This window comes from Pinus tabuliformis, chromosome 2_1 (assembly GCF_031772625.1).
Source record: "Pinus tabuliformis cultivar Carrire ecotype Pingquan chromosome 2_1, CPIR1, whole genome shotgun sequence".
NCBI classification, from domain to species: domain Eukaryota; kingdom Viridiplantae; phylum Streptophyta; class Pinopsida; order Pinales; family Pinaceae; genus Pinus; species Pinus tabuliformis.
In genome coordinates, this window is record NC_142299.1 from 835676423 (window position 1) to 835686859 (window position 10437).

The following is a 10437-nucleotide window of genomic DNA, read 5'->3' on the forward strand; positions in this document are numbered from 1 at the left end:
AGATCAATTTCCCTATCGCTGTGACATGGAATTCTAACCATCAACAAAAATATAAGACAAATTTGACAACTCGTCGGCATTGATACATTTGCACAGCCAAACACCAAGTGAGTTAAAACGTAAAGATTATAGGATGAAAGTAGCCGAGGAACTCGAGGTAGGCTACAGCATATACACATTATGTATATACATGCTAGCATAAAGTCGGATATTTTATTCACTGAATCGCATACACATGTGCCGCGCAGCATCGGAAATAAAGTGCCAGGGCCGTATTAGTTTCGAAGTCATATTTATAAATATCACTGAATCAGTTTTTAATTTTCAACAGGTAAAACCTTAAATGCTATGGTACTAAACGGTAATTAATTCTCGGCTACCTACTTTATGGTGATTTTTGCAAGTCGGTGACTTTGGTGAGGATTCAGGAGCAGGGCATAAGAAAAACCTGTTGGAACTTCAAATTCAGCCGAGTTTGTGCAGAGAATTGGTGTAAATGGGTCAAATAAACATTTGAGAAAGATATCAAAACCAGCATATCCACAATCATGGACTTCAGTCAGAGTAGCAGGAGGATGACACCGGATAAATGCCTTCTTCAATCCCCTGAATCCAGATGATCTCATTGTGCAAAAAGCTATCAGGTTAGATCCCAAACCATAATCAACTATACCCAATTTATTTATATATATACACACTTCAGCTTGGCTGTATATGTGTATACTTGGCTATGTATTGTAAGTTTGCTACGGCTCTTTCCATAGAATTCTGGGTATAATAACAAACCGTTGCCATTGTAGAAGTGACCACCATATGACAGACATTTACGTCCTATTCATACAATATGACTAGAAACATTCATTTACTCCTTTTTCGTTTGCCGTGTGGATTGCATGTTGCAAAGATTCAACTTCAAATCTTCAAATCTACAGCCGCCTTAAACTAGAAGCTAGGTTTGTTATAATTTACAATCTAATTACCCAATCGTTGGAGTATGACTAGATACTTCCTCTGATTTTCAAAACAGAAATGCCTCCATTGGTTGGAGTTGTTGGGATGCTGTTTGTTTTTAACTGAGAAAGTTCTGGACGTTACTGGTAGTTTGAGTCCATCTTTTATGCGTGCACAAGTAAAACACATAAATTGATATGAAGTGGTAAACATTATTTTAAACCTAGACTGATTTGTGGACGGCAAATTTCAATTTATATTACAGAATTAAACTTGAAGACTATGCAAAACATTTTCTACTAGTAAACCAATGCTGCCCATTTCATGATAAAAGGAAAAGTATGAAAAACATGACAAAAGGAAAAGTCCGTGAGCCAATTGGTTGCCTGAGGACGCCAGCGTCCAAAGTCACAATGACCTATATATGTTCTGATTCTGGTTAAAATCTAAAAGATATGATTAGTTTGATGGAATTAATGGACTCCGCAGACAAAGTTGAGTTAATTTTTTATTTTTTTTTTCAGCACGAAAAAATGGCAGTGTATTTTTATTATATTCAAATATAGACATAGGCAGTGTTTAGGCTGATGTGTGGGCCACGCTACATCTAGAGTTACATTCATAGTTTAAAGAAGGTAAGTGGCACAGTAGTGATGAAGACTGTTCAATGTAGGGTGCCTTTGGCATCTTCCATTCCATCTAATACTTACAACTTGAAAGCTAAAGCTTAAAATAGATTATTCGTCCAGAGTCCATGAGCTGCTGAAATCCTGTTCCACTTTTCAGAACATCTGCCCTCAATTTTTGATCTTTCAAGCCATGAAAAAATTTGGCGGTCATATTCACTTCTCTTGAAAAAATGGCTAATATTCTTCTAATTTAGTCTCTGATTGTTTTACTGACTTTTGATATAGCCAGCTAACAATTTAAGAACCAATATTTACGGTTTAGCTATTTTTTTTCCAATTTTTCCCCAAAGTTTGTTTAATATGTTTCTAATTTACTATCAAATCCTTAATTTACTATGGAATTGTATTAGATATATTCGCTATTTTGGTCATTTTCTTCCATTTTTCCATAAAGATTAGCTAATATTTTTTTTTAAATTTACCATCAAAAACTGGAAAAATTTAAATGTTGTTCACCTTTCTGCTAATTTTTGCCTTTTTGGAAAAAAAGATCTTCTATTCTTCAAATTTACAAACAAAAGCTATTTTTTCTTCTTTTGAGTGAGTGAATTATTTTTGTCAAATTTGTTGCAACAATATTAACATTCATTATTTTCATGTGAAAGTAATTATGAATATATATTTTTTCACTTCATAATATTATTTTTTGTTGTTTTTATATATATTTCCCAAATATTTTATCACTATTTCCATTTTAAACAAAAAAACTCAGAACATTTGAACAATCTGGAAAATTTGCAGAAAACTGGAAAATTTGCAGAAAAATTTGATTAGCAGGTCTCAAAACAAAGTGTAGCAATGAGACTTGAGCCAAATGGTACAACAAAGAATAGAAAATTTGAACAATTATGAGTACAATTTGAAATTAGATGAAACTTGTACAAATAAATTTTAAAAGTCATATGATGGGCAATTTAAAAATAAAAACGTCATAAAAAAATTCCTTGACGGGTAGGGTCACCCGTCAAATTTAACCCCTGGTCAGCTCCATAACGGAGGAAGAGAGAGAGAATGTTCTGGAGTTAATGATTCTTCCCTCTGCAACTGAGGAGGCCACGAGAACTGGAAGAAAACTGGAACAGCCAATCAGGGGTTGCAACGAGGACAAAAGGTGGCCAGAGAGACTTGTTGGCATGGGATTTGATTGATGGATAGAAAATTGTACGAAAGATGTCCCAATCAAAGGCCACAAAGACCTGTTGCCCTGAGATTTGATTGATGAACAACTGTGTAAGTGTGGTCAGCCCTGTAACGGATGAAGAGACAGAGCAGGTTCTAGGGTTAATGATTCTTCCCTCTGCAACTGAGGACGCCACGAGAAATGGAAGAAAACTGGACCAGCCAATCAGGGGTTGCAGCCAGTAGAAAAGGTGGCCAGAGAGACTTCATGTCATGGGATTTGATTGATGGATGGAAAACTGTACGAAAGATGTCCCAATCAAAGGCCACAGAGACCAGTTGGCCACAGATTTGATTGATGAACAACTATGTAAGTAATTGTGGTCAGCCCCCGTAACGGAAGAAGAGGCAGAGCCGGTTCGGCAGTTCCTATTTCAGACCCTATAGAAACATAAATGAGCGCTAAGTACCTGTGACAGGACATTCGTGCATCTGAAGGCATGCTACATATGCATGAAAGCCATACATCTCCATGCATATTCCGGAAACTAGATCACCCTACCTCTGGCAAGCTCTAGTATTCAATGTATCTGCGACCACTGTCAGACCTGTCCCGTCTCCTCCTGCAACCTCCGTTGGCTTCCTCGTCTACCACCGTTTTCCAAATTCCGTTTTATTTTGAATTTAGTAAAGGCGCTAAAGGAATTCAAATTTGAATTTTGAATTTGTAATTTCGTTCCGTCCATATTTTATTTGGTTAGAAGGCAGCTTTTTGGCTCGTGGTTCATGTTTGTTTGGCTCGTGGTTCATTCTGTTACTCCATTCTGCTGCCACTTATGCACCGACTCACACTTGTTGTGATCCACATCATCTAATGCTAGGGTTTCAATAGTGTGGTCCAGGTTTCTCTAGGACGGTTAAGGGCAACCATCCTTCCCTCCAGCCCCATGAACGCATTGTTCCTCTACCACCCATCGAGTTCTACTCTGCAACGTCTCGCTAGGTTTCCTCTCCAGTGAGCTTTGTCTAAATGGTAGGATCACTTACTGCTTTTCTTGGTTCACAGTTGTTTAGTGTCATTATGGTTTTGCTGAAGTATTTCATTGTAATCATTCTATAGCCACAATGGCCGTTCTCGGCAATGGTAACTCAATGACAATGCAAGTTATTCCTTCCACAAAGGTAAATATTAATTTATTTTTTTATTTGTTATCTTGTAGCTCGGCAAGGTGTTCAATATTTTTCTTGCTTTCAATGGTCTTAAGGGTGTCAGGGTTCAACTTTCCCTACATAGTTCCTCTCTCAGTCTTTACAGGTATTACTCTTTTAACATTTCCCAAGTTACGTATTTCAGGTGGACGCTCTGAGATTATTTGTAATATGTCTCTTTATTTGTTTGCAGGTTTGGAAGATATGCGCATATACGGAAGATGTGCGCATATATCTTCCGTATATGCACAGTTTCCGTATATGCGCAATTTCTGTATATGGAATAAAGAGACATATTACAAATAATCTCAGAGCGTCCACCTGAAATACTTAACTTGGGAAATGTTAAAAGAGTAATACCTGTAAAGACTGAGAGAGGAACTATGTAGGGAAAGTTGAACCCTGACACCCTCAAGACCATTGAAAGCAATAAAAATATTGAACACCTTGCCGAGCTACAAGATAACAAATAAAAAAATAAATTAATATTTACCTTTGTGGAAGGAATAACTTGCACCGTCGTTGAGTTACCATTTCCGAGAACGGCCATTGTGGCTATAGAATGATTACAATGAAATACTTCAGCAAAACCATAATGAAACTAAACAACTGTGAACCAAGAAAAGCAGTAAGTGATCTTACCATTTAGAAAAAGCTCACTGAAGAGGAAACCTAGCGAGACGTTGCAGAGTAGAACTCGATGGGAGGTAGAGGAACAATGCGTTCATGGGGCTGGAGGGAAGGATGGTTGCCCTTAACCGTCCTAGAGAAACCTGGACCACACTATTGAAACCCTAGCATCAGACGATGTGGATCACAACAAGTGTGAGTCGGTGCATAAATGGCAGCAGAATGGAGTAACAGAATGAACCACGAGCCAAACAAACATGAACCACGAGCCAAAAAGCCGCCTTCTAACCAAATAAAATATGGACGGAACGATATTACAAATTCAAAATTCAAATTTGAATTCCTTTAGCGCCTTTACTAAATTCAAAATGAAACAGAATTTGGAAAACGGTGGTAGACGAGGAAGCCAACGGAGGTTGCAGGAGGAGACGGGACAGGTCTGACAGTGGTCGCAGATACATTGAATACTGGAGCTTTCCGGAGGTAGGGTGATCGAGTTGCCGGAATATGCATGGAGATGTATGGCTTTCATGCATATGTAGCATGCCTTCAGATGCACGAATGTCCTGTCACAGGTACTTAGAGCTCATTTATATTTCTATAGGGTCTGAAATAGGAACTGCCTTGATGAACAACTGTGTAAGTAATTGTGGTCAGCCCCCGTAACCGAAGAAGAGGCCGAGCAGGTTCTGGAGTTAATAATTCTACTCTCTGCCACTGAGACGCCCCGAGAATTGACAGAAAACTCGACCAGCCAATCAGAGTTTGCAACCAGCGCTAAAGGTGGCTAGAGAGACTTGTTCACATGGGATTTAACTGATGAACGGAGAAAGAGACAGAGCAGGTTCTGGTGTTAATGATTTTTCCCTCTGCAACTCAGGATGCCACCAGAATTGACAGAAAACTGGACCAGCCAATCATGGGTTGCAGCCAGCCAATCATGGTTTCCATGACCCCATGGTTGCCTTTTTATTGTATTGAATTTTTCAATACAATAAGGTTTTTTTTGTTTGGAATTTTTCTATTCGGGGAATTGTATTTAGATGGTTGATTTTTGCGTTCTTTTCATTTGTTTCATGTGTTTATAGGTTTATTTCATAGGTTTAAATCCACTATAATATATGTGTCGTTGTGGATTTTAGTATTCAAATTTAAATGCGAAAATTATTATTACTATCTAACATTGTAGTGTTTTCTTTATTTTTTTTACGCACCACAAGAAATATTATTTGATGGGCATTCTTACCCATATTACGTTTGATTTTTATTTGTACTCATTATTTAAATGTTATATTTTTTTTTATTTATAATAAACTACATTTAGTAATTGGAAACTCGTGGATTTGAAAATTTAAGATGTGATTTACTGGAAAAATTATACATGTTTCTTTATTATTTTTTGTCGTAAGTATAAAAATATTTTGTTGGTACTATAAATGTCCTTCTTTATAGAGTTTACATGCTTGTTTTGAGATGATCGGTTTAACATTTGATCTCGGCCAGGATCCTTAGTATCCAGTGTTATGGCAAACAGTATGCCAAATTTTCTTGCAGCCTTTTCACTTACATTGCTAGATATTATAAAGTATTAGCAAATTAGTTTATGGAATTTGGGAGTTTCCATGAATGAAAGTGCAGATCCCCTGTTAATCACATGTTTGGTTATGTAGTCATAAATAGATTTTGTTTCTCAGTGATCTATATTTTAACTTCTAACCATTCATTTGTTATTTTGCAGAGCATCTGCATTTGATTTCCTACATCTGATTTCCTAAATATTTGATGTCATCTTTCAGGGAATTTGAAAAGATCAGAATCCACTTCCAACCACATGAAGAAAAGAAAAAGATCAGAATCCATTTCCAACCACATGAACCGCCAACAGGTGGCCCATTCCATGCCACCTGAGAAGGTTGAGATCTTTAAATCTGTAGAGGAGTGGGAATAGCAAAATATACTGATTCATTTAAAGCCCATTGAAAATTCTGGGCAGCCACAAGACTTTTTGCCTGATCCTTCTTCTGAGGGCTTCATTGACCAACTTATAGAATTGCGGGAGTGGTCCCATGAATTGCCATACGACTATTTAGTTTGTCTAGTGGGAGACATGATTACCAGACGACTATTTAGTTTGTCTAGTGGGAGACATGATTACCGAGGAAGCATTTCCTACTTACCAGGCTCAGCTTAACACATTTGATGGTATCTAATAGGGTGTGCGTTTAGTTGAATATTCAACAAACAAGTCCTGCTTTAGAAACTTTCATGCGCTTCACCTTAGGACAACTGTTGTAGTACTTTCTCTATGTCTGTAAAATTATAATCCTGTACAGGAAGCCAGAGGCCTCACTGGATTTGTTGGATTGATAGCCTCGCTGAGTTTATTCGATTGGAAATTTCAAGCTGCACAGTTTATTTTTAATAGTTCATTTCTTATTGTGCAGAGCACCTGCATTTAGTTCCCTAATTATGCACTTTGTTCTTATGCATTTCTGATGTCATCGGTTTCATCTTTCAGGGAAGAAAAGATTAAAATGCATTTCCAAAGACATGAAGGTCGTGAACAGGTGGCTCATTCCATGCCACCTGAGAAGGTTGAGATCTTTAAATCACTGGACGAGTGGGCAGAAAAAAATATATTGATCCATTTAAAACTTGTTGACAAGTCTTGGCAACCACAAGACCTTTTGCCTGATTCTTCTTCTGAGGGCTTCATTGACCCAGTTATAGAATTGCGGGAGCGGTCCCATGAATTGCCAGATGACTATTTAGTTTGTCTAGTGGGAGACATGATTACTGAAGAAGCATTGCCTACTTATCAGACTCAGATTAACTCATTTGATGGTGTAAGAGATGAAATTGGTGCCAGTCTCACTTCATGGGCAACATGGACTCGTATGTGGACATCTGAGGAGAATAGACATGGTGATCTTCTTCATAAATATCTTTACTTGTCTGGCAGAGTGGACATGAGACAGATTGACAAAACCATATAGTATCATATTGGATTTGGAATTGTAAGTGACGATACAGTGTCTTAACGTTACAAGAATTTTGTCAAAGTATTTTATTGTGTTTTCTATTGGTAGCAACAAGGTGTGGGATTCCACTCTAGATGGCTGGCATTTGTTTACCTGCATGTTGAAAGTTTTCTGTAGGATATTTTAGTTTTTGATAGAAGATTTTCTTACTTTTGTGACTGTTTAGTATCCAGGCATAGAAAATAGTCCCTATCTTGGATTCTTATACACTTCATTCCAGGAAAGAGCAACATTCATATCACATGCCAACACTGCAAGACTTGCTAAAGGATATGGTGACCTGAAATTGGCACAAATATATGGAACTATTGCTGCAGATGAGAAGCGCCATGAGACTGCATACACAGAGATTGTTGAAAAGTTGTTTGAGACTAATCCTGACACCACAATGCTAGCTTTTGAAGCTATGATGCGGAAAAAGTTTGTAATGCCTGCACATTTGATGTATGATGGGCAGGATGGTAAGCTGTTTGACCATTTTTCTTCTGTTGCTCAGAGATTAGGTGTGTACACAGTAGGAGACTATGTTGACGTCTTGGAATTCTTGGTTAAGAGATGGAATGTGAAGAGAATAGGTGGTCTTTCTAGTAAGGGAAGGCAGGCTCAGGATTATGTATGCACGTTGGCACCTCGTCTCAGAAAGCTAGATGAACGAGCTCAAGAAAGGGTGAAACATGTGCTTTTAGTTGGATATTCAACAAAGAAATCCAGCTGTAGAAACTTTCTTGTGCTTCATCTTAGGAAAACTATAGTAGTACATTGTTTAGAATAAAATTCCGTGTCTATAAAATTATAATCCCCGTCCAGCCAGCCAACGACCTTAATGGATTTGTTGGATTGCAAAATTCGATCTACACACTCTAGCATGGGTAGGTGTAGAGAGTATAGGTAGGTGCAAAGAAAAGACCAGGAAATTTTTTTTTTTCTCCATGTATTTCAATAATCGTGCTAGGTCAATAGTGGGTTATGTTGTCTCATGAAATATCCAAAGCTCAACTATGTTTTACCTAAATTATAATCATTTTTTATTATTAAACAATATATGGTACAGTTTGTTATTTTGTAAAATGCTAACATGTTTATTGTTTTAGAAAATATGTATGTAATTATTAATGAAGTTATTTATTAATTAATTGGTGATTTTGGTCTTTTTAAAATGGGAAATATTCATATATATATGATCAAATTTTAATGGCTAGAATGATTATTAAATTTATAATTAGAAATTTTACTATATAAAATTAGTTTACTCTTATTAATGTGCATCTTAATTATTAAAATTGTGAATTCTAAAGGAAAATAGGACAATTATGCTATAATTATAAGCCTAGAAAGAATTGTTTCTTTCAAGCATGTGTTCCATGTTCTTGTCAACTAATTTGGATTTATTATTTTTTTTTTTTAGTAATTAGAGATAGCTTGGAGACTCTATGATATAATTCAATGAATGCCCCATTTTCCAAACAACCTCAGTATATGCATATTATAGTGTTCAAGTTCAGAAAAGGCTCAAAGAACAATTCTTTCTAGGATTTGGTTATTTTAGATCTATCAGGCACATAGAGAATCAAATTTCTGACACTATATTTCATTTTTCCATGTCACGTATTAATTCTTTAATATTAAGTAATAATAAAATTACGTGTTAAGAAATTTGATACCACTTGGTGATTGATACATCCAAGCTTATGATGGATTTATGCCAATTTATGTTTTAGATGATGTCATGTACATATATACATAACAATTATTTTTTATTTAATTATTTTTTTGTCATGGAGATATGTATATTAGTAGGTTTTTCTTCTGGATCATGTAATGTTACATGATAACAACTCCATCATATTATTATTATTATGGTAAAATTAACAATGTTTTTTATTTTTAATTCTCTCTCTCTGTCTCTCTCTCTCTCTCTCTTAGAGAAAATTTACATCTTTTGTTATTATTATGAGTGATATATGACAAAAATAGCATTTTTTTATTTGTAATTTTAATTCAAAAACATAAATTTAAAATTACTTTAAAATTATTTGTATTTTTATTTTTATTTTTTTAAATCAAAATGAGAATTTTGTATTCATATTGTAGCAAATACATCAAGTAGTACATAGCTATATATTCAAAATTTCTTCTAAGTCTTCAAACTACAAAATTTTCCAAAGAGACTCCAAACTAGACAACAAAAATGGGGTTTTGTAGGTATATACTTTACAAAATTAACCCACCAAAACACAAAATTTACATATCATACTATAATCCTTCATAATTGTGCAAGGTCAATCTATTTAGCTCCAAGGAATAGGAGACGACATGATTCAGCCATTGATTTTTAAATCTCTAATCTTAATTTACACTCTTTCATTAGTGCATAAGTCAACATTTTTATTGAGATCACAAGGAAGATGGAAACATACTATTGAAGAGAACCCTTTAAATCTCTAATCTTAATTTACACCCTTTCATTATCACATAAATCAACATCTTTATTAGATCACAAAGAAGATGGAAATATGCTAGAGATCACAAAGAAGATGGAAATATACTATTGAAGAGAACCCTTTAAATATCTAATCTTAATTTACACCCTTTCATTAGCACATAAGTCAACATCTTTATTAGATCACAAAGAAGATGGAAATATGCTATTGAAGAGAACCCTTCCACTACTTTTCTAATTCTTTTCATAGGAATTTTTAATCTCTAGTCCCTCGAAGAGGAGTCCTTCACCAAATGTTGAATGAGGAGGGAGTCACCCAAAATAGTGAGAGACACTACCTTATTTTCTTTGGCTAACT

At 35.6% G+C, this 10437-nt stretch overlaps 1 pseudogene across 1 annotated transcript; it reads left to right on the forward strand.

Annotated features, from left to right (window-relative positions):
• The first annotated feature begins 164 nt into the window (after positions 1 to 164).
• On the forward strand, positions 165 to 8596 carry LOC149203246 (stearoyl-[acyl-carrier-protein] 9-desaturase, chloroplastic-like; annotated as a pseudogene). The gene is made up of 4 exons (XR_016253615.1): positions 165 to 644; positions 6395 to 6510; positions 7117 to 7615; positions 7806 to 8596. The product of XR_016253615.1 is annotated as a stearoyl-[acyl-carrier-protein] 9-desaturase, chloroplastic-like (transcript).
• Positions 8597 to 10437: the final 1841 nt, after the last annotated feature.